We start from the raw sequence: 27,991 nt of genomic DNA on the forward strand, positions 1-27,991 counted from the left end.
GGAAGCCGCCAACTGAACCCCTCCTGTTTATGGAGAGCTCGTTAGCTGTCAGTACTTCTCACTGTGTCAGCTGTTGCCACACAGAAGCTCCCAAAAGTCGCCACAGTTCACAGTAAAGAAGATCAACACTGAATATTAAATATGTCAGGATGGGAAAATTCCTATCGGATGAAGATAAACAAAACATTCTGGCTCCTGTTGTTATAGCTGAATATAATATGAGCAGGGACTGGAAGGACAGTATCGTGGGCACTTGCCTTGCATACCACTGTGACCCAGGTTCAATCCCCAGAATCCCATTTGGTTCCTTGAGCCCTGCCCAAATCACTTCTTAATCACAGATCTTTAAGTACAGAGCCTGGAGTCACAAGCCCTGAACAGCATCTTAGGTGGTTCAAGCAAAAATCACTGCCACTGTTACTGTCATCCTGTTGCTCATTGATTTGTTCGAGCGGGCACCAGTAACGTCTCTCATTGAGAGACTTGTTGTTACTGTTTTTGGCATATCCAACATGCACGGGTAGCTTGCCAGGCTCTACTGCGAGGGCTTGATACTCTCGGTAGCTTGCCGGGCTCTCCAAGCAAAAATAATAAAAAAGAAAATAACAGCATTTGAAGAGAGAATGGATACAGGTCTAAACAATGACACATAAAGCTGAGATGTTCTCATAGATCAACATGAATTACTTCATTACTGAGCAGCAGTTCTTCCGTCCTTGCTTGTATTTGCATTCATTGCATAAATCCAAAGTGAGGAAAATAGAAGTTTTACACATTTTATGCCTGTTTGAAGGATTACTTGCAATCACTTGTCATCCCGTTATTCATTGATTTATTCTAGCAGGCGCCAGTAATGTCTCCATTCGTCCCTGTCATGTGCTAGTGTAGCCCAATGGCGTCTGCTTGCTCCAGGAACACAAAGAGCACCAAACCGTTCGTTCTTAACAAAGAAGTTCCACCATCTCATAGGGGGGCGACCAGGTGCTCTTTTGACATCCTGTGAAATCCAGTCGGTAATGGCTCTAGTCCAGTGGTCATCTCCAAATTGCATTACGTGTCCAGCCCATCTGATTTTTGACACTTCGGCCAACGAGACAGCATCCCTGATCTTTGATCGTTGATGGAGGTCAGAACTCCGGATTGTACTAATCATCAGAGAGATGCAGATCAAAACAACTTTGAGATACCACCTCACACCACAGAGACTAGCACACATCCAAAAGAACAAAAGCAACCGCTGTTGGAGAGGATGTGGGGAGAAAGGGACCCTTCTTCACTGCTGGTGGGAATGCCGACTGGTTCAGCCCTTCTGGAAAACAATTTGGACGACTCTCAAAAAATTAGATATTGAATTCCCATTTGACCCAGCAATACCACTGCTGGGAATATATCCCAGAGAGGCAAAAAAGTACAATCGAAACAACATCTGCACATGTATGTTCATCGCAGCACTGTTTACAATAGCCAGAATCTGGAAAAAACCCGAATGCCCCAGAACGGATGACTGGTTGAGGAAACTTTGGTACATCTATACAATGGAATACTATGCAGCTGTTAGAAAAAAGGAGGTCAAGAATTTTGTAGTCAAGTGGATGGGCATGAAAAGTTTCATGCTGAGTGAAATGAGTCAGAAAGAGAGAGACAGACATAGAAAGATTGCACTCATCTATGGTATATAGAATAACAGAGTGGGAGACTAACACCCAAGAACTGTAGAAATAAGTACCAGGAGGTTGACTCCATGGCTTCGAGGCTGGCCTCACGTTCCGGGGAAAGGTCAACTCAGAGAAGCGATCACCAACTACATTGTAGTCGAAGGCCATGTGGGGGAAGGGAGTTGCGGGCTGAATGAGGGCTAGAGACTGAGCACAGCGGCCACTCAACACCTTTATTGCAAACCACAACAGCTAATTAGAGAGAGAAAACAGAAGGGAATGCCTTGCCACAGTGGCAGGGTGGGGTGGGGGGGAGATGGGATTGGGGAGGGTGGGAGGGACACTGGGTTTACGGGTGGTGGAGAATGGGCACTGGTGAAGGGATGGGTTCCCAAACTTTGTATGAGGGAAGTATAAGCACAAAAGTGTATAAATCTGTAACTGTACCCTCACGGTGATTCTCTAATTAAAAATAAACAAATTTAAATAAAAAAAAAAAAGAACTCCGGATTGCTTCTCTTGCTTGAGTGAGATGTGATACTCCAAGCATAGCTCTTTCGATTCCTCTTTGGGATACCCGAATAGCATTCTCATCCTGTTTTCAGAGGTCCCAGGTCTCTGAGGCATACGTTAGTACAGGAAAAATGGTGGAGTTGAAAAGATGTGTCTGGTTCTTTGTCCTCTTAACCACTTCTTTGACACTCTTGAAGGTGTTCATGCCGCTCCTGAAGGCCAAACAAAACAAAGCAAAAAGAAAGCAGAAAAGTCAGAACTAAACGGAAGGTGCCAGAATATTATTTCATAAACTAGCATGTATGAAAGAAACTGTAGCACAAATGATTGACTCATGAGTGTGTATTGACTTGGGACATATTAAAACCTAATAGCACATATGATTATTATTTTAGAACATACAAAAACCTATGTTTATGTATATAAAATCATACATGTAAGGCTCTATAGTCAGTAAAATATATATTACCAGTCTCCAAATGCAGTAGCTCTATTTCTGTTCAAATACAAAGTAGTTTTCTCCTCAATTTTCTTGGTGGAAAAAGCTATTCACATGTGTAAATTATTTCACATGAAAGAAAACTTTTTTAAAAAGTCATTTCTTTTTGAAAAAAAGAAAGGAACTGGTTTCTGAGTCGAGTGTGCCTGGAACATAGGGTCTGGTGCAGGAGGCTGAAGACAGGGCAGTCACCCACCTTCTACTGCAGAATGACTGGCTCCACGTGCCTGAGCCGGTGGGCAGACGGGGAAAGAGTAACACCTCAGACAGATGCCTGGTACCGAACGGCAAGAGGGAAAACATAAATGTTCAGGCACCGACAAACCTCCCAGAAATCTGCTGGGGGCTCAGAATTCTGGTCATTGTCAAGGGTAAGTACAGGTTCCTGCAGATGACTCTTTTTATCAACAAGCAAACGAGAATACAGCATTCGAGACAAAGTGGGGAGCAAGGTCCCCACGCAGGATGGCGACCTGACCCACCTATCTGACAATCCAAACACAGATCCCAGAGAAAGAGGCAAGCCTCCCCCAGGCCCGGCTCTGTGCCATGTGGCTCCATAGCTCACACGTGTGCTAAGCATCTCAGATCCAGAGGGACGCATACGGCTCCTTTTGCTGACTCTTGAGGTCTGACTGTGAGGAGCTGAAGCAAAGCTATGCATGACCTCTTCCATAGACTATTCTAGTTAATAAACAATTCCTGGCTTGTGTTTGGGCCATAGCCAAGGCAGGACTGTTCATCTAGATGCTCTGGGTATTGGTGGATTCTACAAATCACAGCATTTGCTATGCGGTGCAGTGTCCCCTCATCAAAGAAAAGGGGTGAGCAAGAAGGGCCTTGAACCGGTCCCCATGCATAAGGCAGCTGTGAAAGCAAGTGACAGTGCCCACAGCTTCTTTCCATGATACCTCCCAGTTTTCAACTCATGGCTCCGGCCTTGGGGGTGAAAGACGGAAATCATAAATACAATGATTCCCTGGGCCCGCAGAGATAGTGACTGGGTAAGCTGCTTGCCTTGCATGCTGCAGACCCTGGTTTGCTCCCTGGCACCACACGGTCTCCAAGTATCCCCAGGAGTCACTTCTGAGCACAGAGCTCAGGCTCTGTGCCCTGTGGGCCAGGCCACGGCTGGATGTGGCCCCCACACAGAACAGCAACAAAACTCATTTCCTGATCCCTCGCAGACTATATTAACTATGAATATTCCTCCCTTCCTTCCATTTTAGAATATAATTGAATGTGTTCTTTTGTCTCTTTTCTTCTTTTTTTAAACTGTGAGATACACAGTGACAAAGTTGTTCATAATTGGGTTGCAGTCATACAATATTCCAATACCCATCCCTTCACCAGTCTCCATTTTCCACCACCAACATCCCCAGTTTCCCTCATGCAACACCATCCCCCACCCCCCGGCCCTGTGCCATATCAACCTGCCTCTGTGGCAGGCATTTTTCTTCTTTTTCTCACTCTCCCTTTGATTTTGGGCATTATGGTTTGCAATAGGTACTGACAGGTTATCGTGTATATCCCCTTACCTACTTTCAGCACTCAGTTCTTGTCCAGTGATCATTTCTAGCTACCATTGTCAGAGTGTTCCCTTCTCTATCCTAAATGCCCTCCCCCACGCCTCCACTTGTGGCAAGATTCCCACCATGGACCAGTCCTGGCCCTTATTTCTACTGTCCATGGCATTAATCTCATATTATATATTTTTTATATCCCACAGATGAGTGCAATCATTCTATGTCTCTCTCCTTTAAAATTATTTCACTCAGCATGATGCTCTCCATGCCCATCCATTTACAAGAAAATTTCATCAGGTTTTTCCTGATGGTTGTATAGTATTCCATTATGTAGACATACCATAGTTTCTTTATTCATTAGTCTGTTCTCGCACACTCAGGTTGTTTCCACATCTGGTTCTTGTGAATAGTGCTACAGCAAACAAAGAATGCAGATGGTGGGGCTGGAGCGATAGCAGAGTGGGTAGGGCGTTTACCTTGCATGCGGCCGACCTGGGTTAGATTCCCAGCATCTCCCCATATGATCCCCTAAGCACCGCCAGGGGTAATTCTTGAGTGCAGAGCCAGGAGTGACCCCTGTGCATTGCTAGGTGTGACCCAAAAAGCAAAAAAAAAAAAAAAAAGAAAAAGAAAGAAATGCAGATGGTGCTTCTTCTGTTTCGGGATCCAAAGGTATATTACCAGAAGTGATATTGCTGGGTCATATGGAAGTTCAATTTCTAGTTTTTTGGATATGTTCTGCATCTAATATACTGTGTTAATAGTGATTTGCCTTAAGTCTCAGGACTTAGAGACTGGAGCAATAGCACGGCGGGTAGCACATTTGCCTTGCATGCGGCTGACCTGGGTTTGATCCCCAGCATCCCATATGGTCCCCTGAGCACCACCAGGTGTAATTTCTGAGTGCAGAGCCAAGAGCAATCCCTGTGCATTGCCAGGTGTGACCCAAAAAGAAAAAAAACGATTTACTTGTTTGGCTTTGGGCTTTGGACCACACACAACTGTGCTCAGAGTTTACTTCTGGCTCAGAAATCACTTCTGGTGGGTTTGGGGGGGGGGTCTGCTGCTATGCAGTTCTAGGAATTGAACCCAGGTCAGCTACATGAAAGGCACATGTCCTACTATCTCTCCAGACCTTCATGATGTGATTTAATAAAGCCAAGAAGGCCCCACAGCTTTCTTGAGATATATTTTCTTAAGAAAATACCTGAGAATATTTTCAGAAGTTTAAATGTAGTCATTTTATGTTTGTAATATCTGTTAGGGAATATGTTATATAGGCAAGTGGATAGACAAGTTTGACAGTCAGAGATACATGATAGAAAAACAACAAACAACTCCATAATAAATGTAGAGAACAAACAGACCATTCTGCAAAGAGTCCATCAACCTGACTAAGAGACATAAGTGAAAAATGTTCCTCACCCCTGATGAGCAGGCAATGCAAGTCAGATGACAATGAGATGCCACCTCACACCAGCAGAATGTATATCAAAAAGTCTGGAAAAGTAAATGCTGGCAGGGATGTGGTGTAAAAGAAACCCTCATCCACTACTTCATGGGACTGCTGGTTTAACCTCTAGAAAACAGTTTGGAGACTTGTCAGAATATTAAGAAGAGAGTTTTCAGATGGTCCTATAATTCCACTCTTGGGTATCTACCTCAAGAATAGGAAAAACATTAATCCAAGAGAACATATGCACATCTATATTCATCAGAGAATTATTTGCAATAGCCAAGATCTGGAAACAACCCAAGTGTCCAACAACATGTAAGGTAGATAAAGAAGTTGTCACACTCACACAAACAAACACACAATGTAGTACCACCCATCTATGAGGAAAGATGAAATCTTGTCGTTTTCTACATGTATGGAACTGAAGGATGTTCTACTAAGTGAAATGAGCCAGAAGTAAAAAAAAAAAAGTCAGAGAAGTAGATAAGGCACTTGCGTTGCACATATTCAACCTGGGTTCAATTCCCAGCACCCCAAATGGTCCCCTGACCCCCACCGGGAGGGATTCCTAAGCACATGGCTTCACATTTCCCTTGCATCCCTCTGACACCAGTTCTATCTTGAACCGCATACATGGGCAGGTGTAAGCCCTGAGCATTGCTGGAGGTGGCCCAAAAATAGCAACATGAAAAGCACATGAAGTCAAATCCGAAAGCCTGTCTTTTCTGAGGTAGGGAACTGGGGGACTCCAGAGTCTCAGGTTATGCTGTGACGGAGGTGCTGGAAGTGGGAAAGATGGACCACCGTTAGCTACCTGAGCAGGTTATGGGCACTCTGAACAGAAGAGACAAGTGGATTCTTACAACCCATGGCCCAGGGCCTAAGGACGACCTGGACTTCTAGAAAACGAAACCGTCACATGTTCTTAGTCCTTCCCTTGAAGACTGAGCCTGTGTGACGCTCCAGTTGGCTAAGCACCTCACGCACAGGCCCTCCCTTAGCCTCAGCAACGACCCATGAGCCCCACTTCACAGGGAGCAAGAGCCCTTCAGGGATGTGAAATCCTTCTGCTGCGGTGACTGTGAAACACAGCGGTGTCCTCCACCCTCGCCGCATTCTGGGTCTTCTCCACTCCCTGCACCTAGAATGTAGGACATGTAAAAATAGAGAGGCCCAGGCACGCAGCCGCTCTCAGATGAAATGTTCCTGGCATTAGAAAGAGCTCTAGCCCCACTCCAGCCCTCAGCAGTTCAGGTTCCACCTTTGATCCTCGGTGGTCACTGGACACTTTCATTCTTGCCCTTTCTTGTTTTTTAGCTGAATGCTTTACATCAAACACCTGCTCTTCCATTTCTCCCCAAGCTATATTTATTTCTCTATGGCCATGGCTATCGATGCTGGCCTGTGTACAGGCTCTCAGGCTTGGTATCCTAAATAAAAATAACAATAAGGCTGGGGTTATAGAGATAGGACAGCAGGCAAGGCACTTGTCTTGTACGTGGTTGACCTGGGTTCCATCCCCAGCATCCCAAATGGTCCCCTGATGCCTGCCAGGAGTGATCCCTGAGTGCAGAATCAGGAGGACTCCCTGGGCATCGCCAATACCAAACAAAACCCTAACAAGACTGAAACTATTAGAGATCAGAAAGAGTACGTTTCCCAAGTCAAGGAATTTCTTTACAAAGGCTATGTTTTGTTTATTCTTTTTTTTTTTTTAAGTGGGGGGAGAGTCCCAGTGACACTGAGCTTCTACTTACATGGCTCCAGTTTGTGGGACTGGGATATCTCCAAACTGTGGCGGGGGGGGGGGCACAGCACTGGAATGGGGCGGCACCAGCCCAGCTTCCAGCCCACCTCTGCCACCGAAAGTCATGCCCTCAACCTGCCCTCCGTGCCATCTTGCCACAGCAGCCAGCAGTGAAGAATCCGGGCCAGCGGGCACCGCAAGCCAGAGAATGCTCCGGACCCCAGACTGGGGTTCCAGACAGAGAAGGTGCAGCGTCCCCACCTTCTCCAGATGGAGAAGGTGACACTGAGCTTCTACTAACACGGCTTCGGTATGTGGAACTGGGATATCTCTCCAAACCTTTCCTGATATACAAAAAAAATTGCTCAGGAACGGCTCCGCAACCCCTGAGCATCCATGATCCCAGAGGCACAGAAAACAATCTTGAACGCAGCAGCTGCTGGCCGAAATGCTCCTGGACTCTGAACTAAGCTACGGCCCCGTGCAGCCCCGGGAGGGGAAGGGTTTCTGTCCCTCGGCCTTTTCCCCTTTGTAGCAGCATGGCGACCGCCACCATTCAGAACCAACTGGACAGAGAGGTAGGAGCTTGCAGTGATGGGACGCACGGGGAATCTCATGATGGCGGGGGGGGGGCAGAACTGGCCCTGCCTCCTGCCCAAATGAGACCCCAAGCGGTCGCCCACGAACAGCTCCTCCACTCCTGAACAGCCATGATCCCAGAGGCACAGAAACCAATCTCAGAATGCAGTGACTGCTGGCAGAAATACCTCTGGACTTAATACCAGAATTCCAAATCTGGGCGGCCGCTTTCGCAACCGTGCAACATCGTATGCTCTTTGTTACTAACAGGGGCTGAATAGCACAGTGGGTAGGGCCAACAATAGAAACCATACAATCTAATGATGCCATTCCGACAGGTCTGACTGTTGGGGAAAAAATTCCAAATAATGATAGTGAGCTTTCTGTCAAAAATTAAATGTAATCAAAGTAAGGAGAGAGTAAAGTGAAAATCATCTGCCACACAGGCGGGGAGGAGTTGGAGGGGGGTATGCTGGGGTTATTGGTGGTGGAATATGTGCACTGGTGAAGGGATGGGTGTTTGAGCATAGTATGACTGAGACTTGATCCTAAAAGCCCTGTAACTTCTCACAGTGACTCAATTAAAAAAATAAATAAATTGTTTTAAAAAAAAGAAAAAGTGGGGGGAGGGCTTTAGGCTTCATTATATGGTTTATCTACCTCTTTTAAAAAATAAAAATAAAAAGGACTTATATGGGGCTGGGGAGAGAACTCATGCCAAGTTGATCCCCAGCACGACATGGTGTCCTGCGTACTTCTGGGAACAAACCGGGACATCAAGCGGGAAGTAGCCTCTAAGCACCACCAGGCGTGTCCTCACACCCCGGCCCTGAGAAAGCAGAATGTCCTTCCACGCCCTCCCTGCTCACGCACATCCTTGAGCCTGGCTCGGTGTGTACCGCCCCTAATAAAACCAGCACCAACAACAGCAAGAACAAAAAGACTTAAATGCTGAATCAGAAGAAAATCAAGAAAGGACAGACAGTAAATGAAAGCCCAGGAAAAACTATTTTGTCATACATAGATATTAATCAATACTCTACATAACCAACCAATACCTCATATTTTATATAATCAACCAATGTAGCCAATACTTAATCACCTCAGTTATGTTAGTTTTCTTCATATTTTTTTCAAGACTAAAAATAAACACTAGAGACTAATACCCAAGGACAGTAGAAACATGGGCCAGGACTAGTCCACAGTTGGAAGCTGCCTCAGGTGTTGGGGTAGAAGGCAGATGGGATAGGGAAGGAACTATTATGCAATGACAGTTAGAAATGATCACTCTGGATAAGAACTGCATGCTGGAAGTAGGTAAAGGAACAAACATGATTCTCTTTCAGTAACTGTATGGCAAACTATAATGCCAAAAAGGGGGGGAGGGGAGAGGGAGGGATGGAAGATGGGAGGGAGGGAGGGAGGGAGGGAGAGAGAGAAAGAGAGAGAGGGAAAGGAAAGGAAAAGAAAAGAAGAGAAAAAGAAAAGAAAACCAAAGAAAGAAAAAAGAGGAGAGGGGAGGGGAGGGGAGGGGAAGGGAGAGGAGGGAAGGGGAGAGGAAAGGAGAGGAGAGAAGAGGAGAGAAGAGAAGAGAAAAGAAAAGAAAAGAAAAGAAGAAAAGAAAAAAGGAAAAGAAAAGAAAAGAAAAGAAAAGAAAAGAAAAAAGAAAAGAAAAGAAAAGTGCCTGCCATAGAGGTAGTCTGGGATGGGTGGTAGTGGAAGGGAAACTGGGGTCATTGGTGGTGGGAAATGTACACTAGTGGAGGGATAGGTGTTGGAATATTTAATGACTGAAACCTGAGCATGAACAGCTTTGTAATTGTGTATAACATGGCAACTCAATCAAATATAATAATGATAAATTAAAATTAGACAAAAATAAATACCAGATTGCTTTATTATTGCGAAAATGCTGCTTTGGGGATCACATAGATAAATCTATAATCTGGAGCCTTCCAGGACAATATATAGATTTATCCCTTCCTCATCAATATCATCATTAAAAAAACCTACTTAATGGCAGGAGAGATGGCATGTCAGAGCTCCAAGTTTGAGCCTGGGCACCACATGGTCCCGAGCACCAGGGATCACTTCTGCTCACAGAGCTAGGGGTAGCCCCCAGTGCCCTCAGGGAAGACCAAATCTCCCCCTAAAAACAAAAAAGTGTCTGGGTGAGCACACATATCCACTTAGCCCTAAGTATACCACATGAACCTAACCAGTAAGTTTTTTGGAAGTCAAGCCACAATGATGTGGCAGATTTTGAGATTTATAAAAAAAGAAATTGCTGCCATCCCATCGTTGTTATTCCCGAGGGCCGGGGTGGTTGAGGAAGCAGTGGTGAGAAAAGTGAGGGTGGAGATTCACTGCAAACACTGAGGTAGAAATAGGAAGGGGGGCAGTGACTACAGGCGGGGAGGACAGGACACAGGAGGGCGCAACCTCGAGCACTTCCCTATCCCCTGGGTTCAGGTGTCTTTCTAAAGAAGACAACAGGCCCAGGGACATCAAAGGCCATCTCCAAACAATCAGATTTCTCCATTCCCAGAGGTTCAAAGGAACCATGTTGAAGGAAGCAGCTGCCCCAATGTACCACACTCTGTCTGAGGCTCTGGTCAAGGTCAAGTGACTCAGATTTCTGAGAAAAGGCAGTTCAAGCGAACTTTCTGACACAGCAAACTTTCTTTCCAAAAGTCATATAAATAACCAACAGAAATGCATGGGGGGTAGGGTGGGGGGGAAGGCAAGGGGGTACAGTGAGTATCCACCCGCCTCTTCCCACTCTTGGTATTAAGGCAATTCACATAACCACCCGGAATTTCACTTTGAAGTGAGATTACAGTCAGAAGAAGGCTGTAATTCCAGGTTCATCTTAATTTAGTGTGGGGTTTCAGGAAAGTTACATAACTTCTCTGTATCTTCCACCATTAGATGTGAACAATATATAAAAAGATTGTTCAGAGGAAACCAGACTGAAAGAAAACATTATGTAAAATTCCATTTCTATAAAGACAGAAATTGCTAACTGAATGGTAAGGACAGAAAAAAGATCAGCAGGGAAGATGGAAAGAAATTACAAAAGGGGCACAAGGGAATATTGATACTGATTCTGAATTGGCCATGAATTCACAGGTATGAACACATATCAAGGCTTACCAAATGACACATGAAACAATGGAAACACTTTTGCATTATCAGTTATACCCTGTAGAGCTGCTTTATAAAGAGCAAGGAAATTAAATGAGATGGTTGTGCAAATAAAGATCACAGTCTATAGGCTTTTAAAAATGCATTCTCAGATGCAAAGAGACTCAGTGGGTTGACTTGCATGCTGAAAGCCCAGGTTCAATCCCAAGTTCCATATGGTCCCCTGAGAACTGTCAGGAGTGACCCTGAGCATGGAGTCAAGGACCATTCAGGAGTAGCCTGTGAGCATAGCTAGCCAGAGATGACCCAAAATGGAAAATAAATTCTTTTTTTTCCATTTATGTCACCTGGCAATTGAAAACCGGTTCTGAATTCCACCAACATCTGCTAATATTATATACCCTGAAATCTTCTCAGCAGTTTTGTAGCCTGATAAATACTTTCAGAGAGAAATAGGGAATAGTACAAAAATATCTCTATAGCTTATTTCAGATATTTGTTCTGTGGCTTTCTCTGAAATATTTATTACTAGCCTACTTCACATTATTGGAATACTATAAGATTTGCATGGCACTTTTCCACTTTGTGTTTTTAAAAAAATATTAACTTAAAAAAAATTTTAAATATTAACTTTTAAATTTATCTAATTCTAATCTAATTTAGGGGGATCTTCCAAGCAGTATTCAGGTCAGGGGACTCCATCACAACTCTCATCACAAAAAAAAAACAGGCCAGTAGTTCAGCATAAGGGTCTAAGGATGCTGGGGATACTCAGGCCCACCCCTGTCTGTATTCAGGGGGCTTCCAGAACCATACCAGGTGATGCTCAGGGAAGCATGTGGTTCCAGGGTTAAACCCATGCTGGGCAGCAGCCCTAATAGTTACACTATCTCCCAACTCCCCTGCTCTGTGTTTTATCACCAGTACCTGGATGCTTTCTTCCATGAGTCTCAGTTTTCTCAGCAGGAAGAATTCTGGACAAGTTTGGAAACACAATTCTGGAAACTCAAAGCTGCCAGGATTTGTTGATAGACTGGATTTGGGGAGGAGTAGGAAAGGCTGTAGCAGTGAGGAGGGGAGGAATTCCAGAAGAAATGACTGTTCTGGCATCCCAGAGAGAACATTTAGGAGAGCAGATACTCTTCATGCATGCTGGGGGGTTGTATCCATGGCAATTTTGGTGAAGGGCTGTGAGCAAAATATCACTGGAGAGAATTCAAAATGTTATACAACAACTAGAAATCATTCCAAAGAAGATATACGAATGGTTTAGAAGCACATTAAAAAGATGATGAACATTATTAGCCATCAAATAAAAATGACAATGAGACGTTACTTTTTACAGGGATGACTGGAATCAAAAGGCCATTGACAAGTGCTGGTGAAGATGTGGAGACACTGGAATCCTCATTCAGTTGCAAGTGGGAAGTGAAATGGGCCAGAACTTTGGAAGATAATTTGGCAATGCCCGAACATAGTTAAAACGAGACTTATAATATAGTCACCAATTCAACACCTAGGAAATACACCTCAACATATAAAAACAGATATCCACACCAAAACTTTAGCGATGTTTGCCAAGACATGACACTTACGGAATATGTTCAAGTGCAGAGATAAAATAGGAAGCCCACTTGGTGAAAGAAAATAAAACTCTTTGCATAGAAAAACACTCAGACTTAGAATAATCCTGTGGTCTTTCCAAACACTCAGGAGTTGATCCATCCCTGCACAGAATATTCCTGAGAGGATAAACAAGGAAATGCTGGCTGACATCAAAGGCAATGGTAGCAGAAGCAGCTCCACCAAAAATCAAACCCTTCATAAACTCTAACTCTGCCATAACTTGGGCTGGGGGATGTAGTTCAGCAATAGAGCACTTGCCTTGCCTTGCCTTGCCTTGCCTGTGTGAGACCCTGGGCTCCATCCCCTGCAAACACACAAAGAAAACTAAAGGGAAGTAGTTGTTTTTTCCAATACTCTGGAAATGAGCCTCGCTTACCTCCTCGTTTACCTCCTGTGGATTGAGAAGCAAAGCAAGTTCTGGTCGACAGGTTTGAAAGGATTGAAGAGGGGCTAGAGTGACAGTACAGCAAGTAGGGTGCTTACCTTGCATGTGGCTGATCTGGACTTGATCGCCGGCACCACATATAGTCCCCAGAATCCACCAGGAATGATCCCACCAGGTGGGTTTAAGAGCATGGAGTTAAACTGAGTTCAGCTGGCTAATTTTAAATATACATTTTTAATCATAAAAATAAAAGCGAGGAAACATGTTTTATGACTCCACCTGCTAACCCACTCCAACCAGATTAACCTCGTAGAGTGCCTGGCTCCCAATACTTAATCAAAATAGTACATTAGACCCTGGAGATGCGGCTCAGTGAAGGTACCTGGCCAAGTAAACCTGCAGACTTATAAAGCAAGGAGCGTTCCAATGAGAACAGACATCTGATTCCTTCACATTCATTGTTCTTCCTTCCATCAAAGTCATGGTTACTCAGTCTGTGAACTGCTTTTAGGGAACAGGAGGAAATTTTACTTTACCCTGGGAACTCAGTGCAGTAATTTCTGGGTATAGCATATCATTTTTATTCTGTTATTTTTAACTCAAAGAGCTGGATGTCAAAACCTTTCTTCTGGGGAAACATTATCGACAGAGGAATGGCCACATAAGTTGAAAAATGTTGAGGAAGAACTCTGTCAATAATTAATGTCATGCTAATTATGAATCCCAAGCAGACTCTAGCCTCAAGGTGAACCCTATTTGTCAGCAAATTGGGTGACCTGCTCTCTCCCTGACACTGCAGAAATCAATTCAATTTTTTCTTCTTAGTGGCTGTGCCTAATCTTATTTGTAGGGCTACAGCTGTGGGGGTGGGCCTTGAATGGAAGCCGGGCAGGAAATCTGCCCATGCCTTAGGCTTTGAAATTAGAAGAAGCTCGCTTCAAACCCTGACTTGATCACTAGCAGGATTGTGATCTTCAGCAAGTTAAACAGAGATTCCCTGTTTACTTATGTCCTGGTTTTTGTTTTGTTTTTGTTTTGCCCAGTGATGCACAGGGGTTACTCCTGGTTTTGCACTCAGGAATTACTCCTGGTGGTGCTCAGGGGACCTTATGGGATGCTGGGAATAGAACCTGGTCGGCCACGTGCAAGGCAAACTCCCTACTCGCTGTACTTTTGCTCCAACCTATGACCTGACCTTTGAAATTTGTAAATGACATCTGTGATATCTGGAATATCCTCTTGGCCAATAATATTATTGGCCTAGAATGTTAAGCCTGACTGAGTCACTAAAATCACTAGCTTGATGTTGAATTTACACACACACACACACACACACACACACACACACACACACACACACAAGAATATGCAGTTTTTATGATACACAGTACAAACAAGTAACTATTTTATGCTTGATTTTCACCTAAAACTCTATTGGGGTGCCTGTAGTCCAAAACAGAGCCCCCCAAATTTCAGGTACACAGGGAAATGGATTTCATATACAGAATTAGCTGCTTACCAAAACCACTGAGGCCAGAGAGATAGCACAGGGGGTAAGACCCTTGCCTCATAAGCAGCCACCATGGTTCGTGTCCTGGCATGGCATATGGTCATCTGGTGCAACTCCAGGAGTGATCCTTGAGCACAGAGCCTGTTGCCTCCCAAGTTAGATCATCTGAGGATCTAGTCTCGAGACTGGTAACATCTGATATATGAGGTGGCTCTCTTCTCCATGAGATTTCCAACATGATCACGACTGTAGATGTCATCCCCTGTTCAGTTTGCTGAAAGGGACAGAGGTTTTGCAAAACACAAAAATGAGACTGGGACAATAAAGTCCATCTACATTTGACATCTGCGGTGTCAAAACAGAAAGACTTATCTATTTGATTTTGCTCTTACTGGCCTCAAACACAAAGAGAATTTTGATGTTCACACAAAAGCTCAAAAGAAAGAAGAGAAAAGGCTAATCTGGGGCCAAGGCCTGGGGGGGGGGTGTGACTCTGGGAGAGAGTCAAAGGGCCAAACACATCAGAAGCCCTGGGTGCCATCCCTGATACCACATGGTCGCTTGGTCATAGCCACCAAGCACCACACTGGGAATTTTCTGCTGGGTATTACTATCCCTGATTCAACTTGCTCAAGGAATCATGAAAGCAGACTGTCTAAAAACTAGGGCAGTGTTCCTCAGATCCCATACTGGATGACAGCACCCCCAGTACGCCGGAAAGATCCAGAGGCCTGGTGGGGAGAGGTGGTGCTTTTCATTGATTCCCTTGACACACCGTCACTGTGCACTTCGTATTTGGATGTGCTTTAATTAACACAAACTTCAGTGTCAACTGAAGAAGGCAGATTTTCAGGAGGGTTCTGAGTTGTTACGTTTCTCTGTAAAGTGGGAAGTAGGTCAAATAGGTTGGCAACCTCTGGTCTCAGGAAACATGGAAGCCCACTCTTGATCGTTTGCTCCCTAGTGCCACTGCCCTGAAGCGTGTGTCCTCCCCGCATCCCGCTGTAGCACTGGCCACTGTGTCATGCAAAGCCCTTCCAGGCAATCTGGAGAACTGAAAACTACACAGACCAGACACACTGGCAGCCAAGGTTCCTGATATCACTTCTATTGCTCGTGTTTTCATTTGATTGTATGAGATTTGAAAGGTGATAAGGAACTAGGAGCCATCTTGCTGCCTTACCCAAATCCTGGATTTCAGAGAGGTTTCTTTTGCTCTGTTTTGCTTTTGGTCATGTCTGGTGACACTCAGGGGCTACCCCTGGTGCCACAGTCAGGAACTACTCCTGGCACTGCTCAGGGTGGACTATATGGAACGCTGAGGATCAAACTCAGGTCAGCTGCATGCAAGGTGAGCTCTCTATCCACTGGAACTCCCATTTTTTGGTGGGAGGGATGTGGAGGTCCTCCAAATGATACTCAAAGGATCTGGGGGCCACTACCCATGATCCATTTCGAGGGCCTAGGGATGGGGTGCTGCTCAGACCCGGTGGTGCAGGAGATGCTCAGAGGATGCCAGGGCTGTCCCCAGCCACGCTTGGGAGACCATATGGTGCCGCAATAGAGCTGGAGGTATGTGCCCAAGATTCTTCTACAGCAGCATTCCAGGGCCTGTTTAGCAACTATCTGAATATGGAGAGGAAACTGGTGCACAGTAAGAATTTGGACTCCGTGTGCAGTGGTCCTCTGCCAGCTTTGTGCATTCTCGAAGGAAGTCGTGGTCATAGTGGCAGTGGTGGCAGATTAGGGAACCCTGGCTGGCACCTACGACAATGTGGCCCTGAGCTCAGCATTCCAGGGACCACCTCACACTCAGACAGCTCTGGCAAGTCGGTAACCTTGTTAAGGGATCAGTTCTAAAGATTCAACCCCAAGCTCAGTCTTTTGGCACGTCCAGTGGGGACTTTTGGGGTGGCAGGGGTGTTGCGCCACACTTGGTCATGCTCAGGGCTTACTCCTGGCTCTACGCTCAGGGGCCACTCCTAGAGGTGCTCACGGGCCCATATGTGGTGCTGGGGGTTGAACCAGCTCCAGCTGCTCGCCACGCAAGTGCCATAAACCCTGAACTACTCTCCCGACTCGGAATTATTTATTTCCACTTGACCGTTTAACATGACAACTGATGTTTCCATCTTGAGTGACAAAAATGGGGTAAGTTCACGAAATGGGTTTAAGGGGGAAGACAAAATTCTGGTGGAGGGGACAAATCCCTCTGTTTCATCCAGAGTCGGGTGGAGGTGACAGGAAACTCATCAGGTAATTTAGTTTCACAGGTGACCTTCTGGAATTAGTATCCTGGTGTTGCCATTTAAAAGCTGAGTGACCTTTAAGAAAAGTACTTCACTTTGCTACACCCCAGTTTTCTCATTTATAAAATGAATTCTTCTTTATAAAAAACATAGTGACTATTTTTAGCTCACTTTTTTTTTTTTGGTGCCAAAGATCAAATTTAGGCCCATGCATGCAAGGCATTTTACAGCTGAACCACTTCTCCAGGTCTTGAAACTAATGATGTTACAGAACTTCAGATACAGACAGCAGAGGAGTAAAACAATGTGCAAGTAATCTCTCAAAAACAAAAACAAACAAAGAAACAAGTTACAACACTAAACAAAATTGTCAATTTGGGGGCCAGAGCAATAGTACAGCAGGTAGGGCATTGGCCATGCATGCAACCTACCCCTTCGGCATCCCAGATGGTCCCCCAAACCTGCCACTCCTGAGTGCAGACTCAGGAGTAAACCCTGAGCATGGCAGGTGTGGTGTCCAGACAAACAAACAACTTGTTAAATAGTATCACCCCATAACTCTGGAAAATAGCTCAAGGCAAACAACAAATTAAAGCAAATCAAAGCGTGAATATTCACTTAAAAATTGCTGGCTTTGGGCTATAAACTGGATTTTGGAAGCATTCTCAGAGATTCTTGAAATTCCTTCCCTTTCTTTCCCTTTCCAGCCTAGCGAGCTCTGCAGTCTTTTGACCCATGTGGGGTTGGTCTATAAAGAACAGTAGTGAAAGATGCCCAGGAACAGCTCAGTGGCAAAACCACCTACCTTGCAAGCCTGAAATTGTGAGTTTTATTCCCACTGCTGCCCACATGCACCAATCAGGGGCCTGAGGACTAATGTTGCAATCTCTAATGCACCATGGTCAGGTGTGGTGAGCCCTGGATCTGAATGTGTGACCCCAAATCATGGCAGCAACAACAAAAAAGGAAGGGAAAGGGGGGAACCCCAGCAGTAGACATGGGGGATGACTTGATTTGGGATGGAGGTTGGAGGAAAAGGCAAAGCCACGGCAAGCTTGAAAATTTCCCCAACATGCAGTGTAGGATAACATTGGTTCCTTTCTGTCTTGCCACAGGGAGCTTAGGTTTATTGGGTTACTCCCATCACAGTGCTCCCATTCCTCTGTGTTTATTTGTAACTTCTTTCTTTGTGCTCTGTTGACTTGTAAATATTGTTTTTCTCTTCTCCTTAAGTCCTTTCCATAGTTAGTTCAGAGCAAAGTCCTTTTTGTATGGACACAAGAAGAGAGTTAATGCTATGCTTTTGTAACTTGGGAGTTAATTGACTCTGAATGACATTCACTCCTGGCATCTGTTCTCTCTAGTTAAGCCTCAGCTGCCCTTATTTCCTAGCACCCCAAAAACAGGGTCCCAACAAGGGATTGGGTGAACCCAGGGCAAGCTGTGAGCTATGTGCTACCCTGGCATCAAGATGGGCCTGGCCAAAGCGCCATAATACTTAAGTACAAGTTAAGAGAATGGTCATGGACAAACACTGCCATGATCCAAAAGTAATAACTAGATTCGAACCCTGCTAGGGTTAGGAATGATTAATCCGGCTTGAGCACTAGAGTCTGAGTCTGTGGCGAGATGTCCCCAGGAGAGCCACCCTACAAGCTCAATGAATCTCTTAATGTGTCCATACAAAATAACTAATATTAAAATGTCAATTAAGATGTTAAGTTATTGGACTAAGGAGAGCAGAAACACCCCTGGGTGATATTTTCCCCTTGAGTGGAAGAAGGGCTTTTGATACGTTGATTTTGCTCTGGACTGGGTGTGGTGGCTACCCCCAGTGCTGGGGAGTTGGGAAGAGATTAGAGAGAGACCAGGGCAGCAAGATGGAGAGTGGAGAGACTGGCAAGGAGGACAGAGGGAGAAGAATGTAGGGGCAGAATGCAGGAGCAGGCCCGTGAAGAGAGAGAGAGGCGCTGTGAGAGGAAACACGGAGAGATGAGTGGGAGAGACAGGAGGAGACGGGAATGAGGGGCAGTGTGAGACTAGAATGAGGGGCTTAGAGAGATTAGAACAGGCGTGTGGGGAGAATGGAATTAAAGGCAACTGGTTATCAACCAGCTTGGTCCTCGTTTCCTTCTTAGTCCGCCCGTGGCATGGGCCACCCCAGGTAGGGGGAGCGGCCGGAGTCCACCGAAGGCAGACGGTGAGAGGAGGGGAGAGCTTCGGGGGCTTTCCCTAGCCACCTGGAGATTACACAGTGCAGTTTCCTCCAAACCCACACAAATGCACTAAACAAAGCAATGGAAACCTCATCCACTCAGGTGGCTAGAGCAAAATCTCTATCAGTCACTGATGCCCAGCTAAGGAGAGCCAGACAAGTCTTTTCAGAAGGAAAGGAAAGGAAAACTTGTCAACAGAACCAAACAGCAAAACAAATGAGGCCATCGGTGGCTGCCCACTGATGGAGACCATATATCTGGAGAAAATCCTGCAAAAACAATGTCAAGATGATGAGAACTTTAAAAAAAGGGTGGTGGTGGAGTTGAGCTAAGTTGCAGAAAAAATTCTATTTTAGGGTATCTGCCATGAGCAGTAAGGAAAGGAAAGAAATCAAAATTCCCTTGGCAGGTTTAACTGGTAGACCAGATGTCTGCACAAGACTCTGAGTTCACTTTCAGGCACAATACCCCACAGCTCAGCCTGCAGGATGCGCCCCCCATAGGGACTCAACATTTCCATTTATTTATTTGTAATTACTTTGTTCTTTCAAAAGAATGAAGTACTTACAAATACATTCTCAAAAGAATTATAAGGTATTGAAAACAACATGTGACTGAATTTTTGTAAGATCTACATAAATGGAGACATTCCAAGTTTATGGTGATTCACTATTGATCAAAGGGCAATTTACCCCCATTTTATACACAAATTCAACTGAAATTCTCCAAAAATACTGGGAGATTTTTTTATAGGGTAGAAATGAGAAAGAGGATCGTGAAATTTATATGGAAAAATGAAGGACTTGAATACACAAAATATTTTTTACAAAGAACAAAGCTAAAGAACTTATGTGAGCCATTAAAAATTTTACTATAAAGTCACAATTATCAAGAAAGTGTTGTAAAGAGACAAATAACTCATGGAGCAGGATTAAGATTTCAGAAACAAACTATTGATTTCATAGTTAGATGATTTTCAACAAAGGTGTCAAGACAACTGAGAGGGGAAAGTACAATCCTTTTCAAAAGTGGTTTTGGGAAAGCTGGATACAGTCACAGGATGTTTCTATCTTTATATTGCATGCAAAAGTGAACTAAAAATGGGCCATAGTCCTAAATGCAAGTAGTAAAAACACTAACACTTATTAAAGAAAACATAAGCTGGACGTAGGCAGGAGTTTCTTGCATGATCATAAAAGAAAACCAATAAATATGATTTTGATGAGAGTATCTCGCCCGCACAGCAGAGCCTGGCAAGCTACCCGTGGCGTATTCGATATGTCAAAAACAGTAACAAGTCTCACAATGGACATGTTACTGGTACCCGCTGGAGCAAATCGATGAGCAACGGGATAACAGTGACAGTGACAGTTCTTCAAAATTTGGAGCGATAGCACAGCAGTAGGGCGTTCGCCTTTCACCTGGCTGACCCGTGTTCTATTCCTCCGCCCCTCTTGGAGAGCCCGGCAAGCTACCGAGAGTATCGAGCCCGCATGGCAGAGCCTGGCAAGCTACCCGTGGTGTATTGGATATGCCAAAAACAGTAACAATAAGTCTCACAATGAGAGATGTTACTGGTGTCCACTAGAACAAATCGATGAGCAACGGGATGACAGTGAAGTGACAATGATAATGAAATGCACTATATAGAAAACATATAGTGACCATGAGTGCAAGTGACCTATGGTCAAGTTTTCATTCTCACAATTTGAGTAAATAGCAGCACAGACTTCATCTTTGTGACCTTTATTTCTGCTCTTTTTTTTGGTGCGGGGTGGTGAGGAGGAAGGGAGGTCACATCCAGCATTGCTCAGGGGCTGTTTCTGGTTCTTGCTCTGGAATGACTCTTTGTGGTGCTCAGGGGACCATACATGGTGCCAGGGACAAAACCAGGGTTAGTAGTGTGCAAGGCAAGCAACTTAACCCCTGCATTGTATCTTCAGACCCTGATCTTCATTTCTGAAGTAGAAACGGCATTAATACCTCACAGATCACTATGATGACTGAAAGAGTCAATAAATATAAAACACCTAGACAGCTGCCACCATGCAGCTGGCTCTGCTCTACTCATTCTGAACTAAGTCTCCAGAGAGGTGCATGCTCAGCAGCTGACATTCATGGAAACACTGGTCCCTGCAACTGAAAACTCGGGGGTGCCCTTGGGAGGCGGGTGGGCTGAATATCTGCCTAGTTGAAGCTTCAGAGGCTGCACCCACATCCCACCACTGCATTTTACGCCAAGGGCTCAATTCTACTGCTTCACGCATATTCTCTGCAGAGGCACCAAACCGGTAATAATTTCAGATACCCAATGGCCAGGCTGAGAACTCTGGTGCTTTTTGGAGTCAGGGAGGGTATCGTCCCCTTAACCTCCTCTCCCCCTTATCCCCTGTACTTCTGGAAGCCGCAGCAGCCATGCCCACCTGCCCAAGTACCACCATAATGACCCACTGGCCCAGATCATACATCCTGGACATCTCCTACTTCCTCAGTACTGAGATTCCAGTTGTACACCAAATTAGATAGGAAAGTAACATCAGACGCCAACTAAACTCAACAAACAAAAAACAGTATGGGTCAAGTAGCAACAAACAGCTTAATACATTCTTAGACAAGGACTTAACAACCCCGTGATCAAATATAACAATTTTCACATAAATTGTTATGTGAAAGTTTGTTATCTAATTGATTCTAATTCTAGAATAGTATTCACTGTTGCAGATTTTTCTACATTAAAATAAGATTTTTTTCCCTTTGCTTTATGGGTCACACCTGGCAATGCACAGGGGTTACTCCTGGCTCTGCACTCAGGAATCACCCCTGGCGGTGCTCAGGGGACCATATGGGATGCTGGGAATCGAACCCAGGTTGGCTGCGTGCAAGGCAAATACCCTACCCGCTGTACTATTGCTCCAGCCCCAAGATAATTTTTTTTAAAAAAAGAGTAAGTCAAATGAGTGGCAAATGAACATCAGTTCTCTGCAGTAGAAAAATAAATTAGTTCATCTCTAATATATATATATATGATATATACATATGTAACCAATTTCTGACATACTATGTCTCAATAAGGGTTAGTTATGATAACTAGTGCATAAAGCATATTCACTGGTAGAAATTCATATGAACTTCAATTACTAATTGCTTCCTAATATAACTAGTGTTTGCCTCATATATCCACCTGTTCATTTTATACTCTCAAGTAATTATAAAGATTACTCTCTCTTATTGTTTGAACACAAATTGTTCCCCTCCCCCATCATATCACCTTTCCGCTGCCTCATAGAGTTTAAATTTCTTCAACCCTTTTTGTTTTTTATTTTGTTGTGAATTGTTGGGACCACACATAATAGTGCTGAAATCGGGGTGGACATATAGTACCAGACCCTGCACCCGGGCCCTTAAAGCTGCAAGGTGTGACTTCTACTTGAGCCATATTCCTCCCTCTCTACCCCTAGTTTTGCTCTTTATTTTGGTATTTTTCTTCTCGGTTCTCTGTTTGGTCATTGTCTCTTTTCAAATATGACCTTGGGCATTTTCAGCTGAAAAGCAGCTATTGAATGTTTGTCACATGCCTGGCACTGGACATCATAATCCAGCGATATGCCGGTCAATTCAGTGGGTAGCATTTCCTTCACTGATTAACTAATGACTATTACATCAGTCTGGCAAAAAGAGTGCATAGCTGGTTACTGCTGCCTTTCCCTTCTCCTATGTAGACCAGGCATCACCGCGCAGCCACAGCACTTTCCCTCCACTGTGCCTCGGCACCCAAGCTGGTTAAGATGAAGCAGAATCTCTCACTCCTGGCAGGACAGCTGGAGACTTGATTAGCTTTAAATTCAAATGAGGAACAAAAATATTTTCATCTTTTTCTCAGGTACCACTCCCAAAGTCATGTCTTCCCAATCTCTACCATACATGTTAAGTTCATCTTTAGAAGAGTTCATCCTTTGGAGGTGGGGGGCGAGGGGATTCGGGAACATGTGGCTCATTGCCGAAACCACAAATCTATCCCCCCCCCCCAAGAGAGGGTGAGCTGGGACTCAATAGTCAGAGGAGCACGTGGTCTGCATGAAGGAGGCTAGACAGTCCCCTGAGCACTGGGAGAATCCGAATCTGCTATCTCAGAATCAGAGCAGCCCTCAGTTACTGCCCAATCCCGTCAATGCCCCAGTGCTGGTGTGCCCTCCCCCCAAGGGTCTGGAATGCTAGCACGGAGGGTAAGATGCACTTGGCAAACATCATTGGGGGTGGCTGTGTTATCCCAGCACCAGGGTGCCTGAGTAGCAACGCATCCTCTGGTCCTTGCATGACCTGCCAGGCTGGTCGGGAACTTCCAGGAGGCCCCCTCATCCAATTCCTGAGTCCCTCTTGGAAGACCCTCCCCTGCCCCGCAAAACTAAATAACCCGAAACCAAAGTCCCCACAACGAGAATATTGGACACCCCCCACAATGAGACTATTGACCGACACCAATCCAAGCAGCATGAGGAACAGCACAGCCTCCAAAGGAGCACGCTGCCCAGCACAACTCTGTCCAAGCACTCTCCTATTTTTCTAAGAGTGCACAAATGGAGAGTCCTTAGAACTTGGCTCCGGACTGATATTAAATCTCCTCGGGCACAGTTTCAGTCTGGGTTTTATTTTTATTTATTTTTATATGTTTGATTTAATCTGTTTATTGGATTTTTTTGGGTCACACCCAACAGTGCTCAGGGAATCCTCCTGGCTCTGTGCTCTGTGCTCAGGGATCACTCCTGGTGAACAGGAGTGTGGGGGAGGGGCACATATGGTGCTAGATCTCAAACCTGGGTTCACAGCGTGCTAGGCAATCTTGGTTTTATTTTTAACTTATGTGTGGTTGGTGCCGGGGATTGAACCCACCATCTCACACATGTAAAGCAAGTGCTCTCCTGAGCTGTGTCCGGGGCTGCAGTTTCTTAAAGGTCAGGTTCACGCCTGGGCACTAGCACATCCTCCTACGCTGGGAGCTGTCTGATTCCTACACATCCCTTCTCATGTCTCAGATGTGGGCAGGCATGAAAAGTCTGATGGGCTTAGCAAATACTCAATATTTTTCACATGAAATATATTTCCAAGTTCTGGCAAATCTTTTTCTTTTTTTTTCCTCTTTTTGGGTCACACCCGGCGATGCACAGGGGTCACTCCTGGCTCTGCACCCAGGAATTACTCCTGGCGGTGCTCAGGGGACCATATGGGATGCTGGTAATTGAACCTGGGTCGGCCGCGTGCAAGGCAAAGGCCCTACCCGCTGTGCTATCACTCCAGCCCCCTGGCAAATCTTTTTCAAGGGAAAAAATTAACCTTGAACCAAGAAAATCAGTTATAAGATCATGTTTTGGGGCAGAAAAACAGTCAAGGAAAAAGGTGTCTGCCATGCATGCGGCCAACACTGATTTGATCCTGGGCACTGCATATAGTTCCCTGCGCACTGCAAAAAGGATCCCTGAGCACAGTCAGGTGTGGCCCCAAAGCAAAACAAAATAAAACAAAATTTAAAGTGCATGGAAGTGTGACCAGAGGGATAGCTCAGTGGGTAAATTCATACTTTGCACGCGGGAGCCCCGGGGTAGATGCCAGCACTACACGGTCCCCTGAGCACCACACGGTCTGAGCACTGCAAGGAGCAGCTCCCAAGCAGAACCAGGAATGCTTACTGGCCATGTTCATTTGTACACACACACACACACACACACACACACACACACACACACACACGAAGGCGTAAATAAGAAATGCATACAAATATAAGTGCCATTCACTTAAAAATAAATCTAAAAACAAAAATAAGGGGCCAGAGAGATAGAACAGCAGGTAAGATGCTTGACTTGCATTCTGTCAACTCAGGCTGAATCCTCAACATCCCACGTGTCCCCTGTGGAATGATTCCCGGGTGAAGAGCCAGGTGTAACTCCTGAGCATCTTCGGGTGTGGCTTGTGAACTGATCGCTGCTGTTCCAGCTGAAGATAAAAGCTGAGGCAAAGCAACAAATGGAGGTCGTCTCAGCCACACGGATATATCTGCACAGATCCCAGAATCACTTTTAACCTTTTTACTGACATAGAAATTCAGTAAAGCGCTACATTTCCTCCTATCTGCCATATAAACAATCATAACGTTTTGTTTTTGTTTGCTTCCTGGCACATAGTAGGCCCTTAATACAGAGATTTATTGAATGAATATGCGGTGGGCATCATCACAGCTTTCTCAGTGTCTTCCTGATGGTGTTTATTGTTGATCTTGGTAATAATCGTCACCTGCTCCCTTCTGCCCTTCCATTAGCCCTTAATGAAACGGCCCTTGATATTGCAAAGCTTACTAAAGTCCTGCATTTGACAAAGTGATCCTGACCTCTGCTCTCATTCACACCAGAGTATTTTTTGTGCCATGAAACACGCCCTGCAGTGTTCAGGGATATTCCTGGCTTGGAGGCAGGGACCATCTGGTCCTGAGGATGGAACCTGGGCCTCCCACATGTAAATCATGTACTCAGCACAAGCTAAACCTAGCATCAGTCCCACACCACTCTCAGAAAATGGACAAAAGCTCCATGATTTCGGGCTTGGGAGATAGACTAAGGGCTGGAGCATATGCCTAGCATGCTTGAGGCCCTGAGTTGATCCCTTAGGATCAGATACCTGGAAGTGGCCCAACTGGTACCCGGCACCACTGGTCTTGCAGCCTTGAATTTCTAGGTCTTAGCACTGAACCATCAGGCCCAGGAGCGTCCCCTGGAGTTGCTGAGCCCCACCAGGGAGGCCCTCCGCAAACATGCATGAGGGAAATTTCTATGTTAATTTTGTTTATCTTTGTACCCTATTTATAGGCGATTTCAAATTTAGTGCCAATCACATAGTAGGTGCTTAGTATTTGTTAAATTAATCTAGTAAATTGGAATGCAAAGTTTGGCTGATCGGCAAACCGGTTGATCTTATTTTTTTTTTTAAATTTTTGTTTTGTTTTTGGGTCATACCTGGCAATGCACAGGGGTTACTCCTGGCTCTGCACTCAGGAGTTACCGCTGGCGGTGCTCAGGGGGCCATATGGGATGCTGGGATCAAACCCGGGTCGGCCACGTGTAAGGCAAACGCCCTACCCGCTGTGCTATTGCTCCAGCTCCTGATCTTATTTTTTTATTTTGCTTTTTGGAGTCACACCAGGTGATGCCTCTGGGATTCCTTCAATTTCAGTGTTTGGGGGACCAGGCTGTGCCAAAAAGAGAACTCCGGGCTCCCATATGCAAAGTGTGTGCTGCAGCCTGTTGGACCTTTTCCCCAGCCCTACTTACCTACTTTGACTTAGAAACCAACCCCTTCCCAACTTTGAGACAATTTACATGCTCAGATTTACGTGTTAAAATCTCTTTATGTGTGGGGCTGGAGAGATAGCACAGTGGGTAAGGCGTTTGCCTTGCACGCGGCCGACCCGGGTTCAAATCCCAGCATCCCATATGGTCCCCTGAGCACGGCCAGGGGTAATTCCTGAGTGCAGAGCCAGGAGTAACCCCTGTGCATCGCCAGGTGTGACCCAAAAAGCAAAAAAAAAAAAAAAAAAAAAAAATCTCTTTATGTGTTTGCGATGTTGTTCTTTCTTTTTCATTTTATACTGGAGGTTCCCCCGACCTCTTTTACTTTTCTGATATAAAAAAAATGAGAAGAACATGGAAGTGAAATCTTAAATAGAGAACAGACTCTGAGGGGCCAATAAGCCATGCTTTTGCCTTTCAGTTTTACTTCTCAATTGTGATGAGAAACAAATGAATCCCTGTAAGTTCTGGATCCTGTTCTCTAAAACTACATTGAGAAGAATTTTTTCATGGGGTTTTCAATGATTAAATGAGTTGACATGCAGAAGCTCTGAAATCCTGTAGAAATCCGGTCACAAAACGTAGATTCCTCCCTCTCCCCATCAGTAATTTGCCTTGGATTCTCTTATCAGTACATCTATTCTTTCTCCATCACCATCTTGTTCTGAGCATATTTTTAAAACTCGACCCAATCTGCCTAGTTCCTAAGTCTCTGGCAAGCCCCACTTCAGTCTAAGGTTCCGCTTTCCCAGCCCTCTTCTTCAGATTCATTCTCTGCTTTAATTTAACCTTCCACTGATGCTTTCGCTCCACCTTCTGAATGTGCTGATGTAAAGGAAAAAAATCAAACTCACCGGAGAGCATTAGAAATCGGTGGCTTCTTTCAGTTGCAACTCCCTTTCTTCTTCACAAGAAATACTCTGCTGCAAATTCAGAATGTTATTTCCCATTCGGGGGAAAAACATGCTTTTGCCTCTCACAGCTCTCATTTCAGGATTACACCTGCATCAGTTCCCTCAAATCCCCGCCCGCCCATCTTCTTGGGCAAGTAGTATTATGGGATTCTCTGCTTCCCCATCACCGACCCATTCTTCCCTGGGAGTCACATTACATCAGCATTTCCAGTGCAACCTCTATCACATTCCAGCCAGTCTTCCTTCTGGGCAGGCATTGAAAACGCAGCTCGGCAACGGGTCTGCTTTAACATGGAGGCTGAATTGTCTAAAGTCTAATGCCAAGAGCTGCGAGGTTGGGGAGGCCTATTTATAGCCACAGGAAACGTGTACCTGTTGAATTTGGGTTTTGCATTTTCACAAAGCTTCTCAGACCCTGGGGCTTGGGGCAACCGAGGATGCTCAAAAACGGTTGGGTTTCCAGAAACTTGGCGGAATAGGAACGCCTCCATCCCAAAAGACCGGTCCGGGAACCCACCCTCTACCCACCCAGCCCATCCTCACAACCTCCGGATTATCTCAGCCTCAAGTGAGACTGCAAGGTTTGGGGGCCCGGCCGTACCACTCGGCGCCGCACCACGGGGGCGTCCGTGCCCACT

At 45.2% G+C, this 27,991-nt stretch overlaps 1 long non-coding RNA gene across 1 annotated transcript; it reads right to left on the minus strand.

The window, feature by feature from the left end:
* Positions 1–1,969: 1,969 nt before the first annotated feature.
* Positions 1,970–27,986, minus strand: LOC129404914 (uncharacterized). The gene is made up of 3 exons (XR_008630246.1): positions 27,294–27,986; positions 14,653–14,917; positions 1,970–2,380 (listed from the first exon to the last, which is right to left on the minus strand). It is a non-coding gene; the product is annotated as an uncharacterized LOC129404914 (long non-coding RNA).
* Positions 27,987–27,991: the final 5 nt, after the last annotated feature.

Source organism: Sorex araneus, chromosome 5, assembly GCF_027595985.1.
Source record: "Sorex araneus isolate mSorAra2 chromosome 5, mSorAra2.pri, whole genome shotgun sequence".
Taxonomy (NCBI): domain Eukaryota; kingdom Metazoa; phylum Chordata; class Mammalia; order Eulipotyphla; family Soricidae; genus Sorex; species Sorex araneus.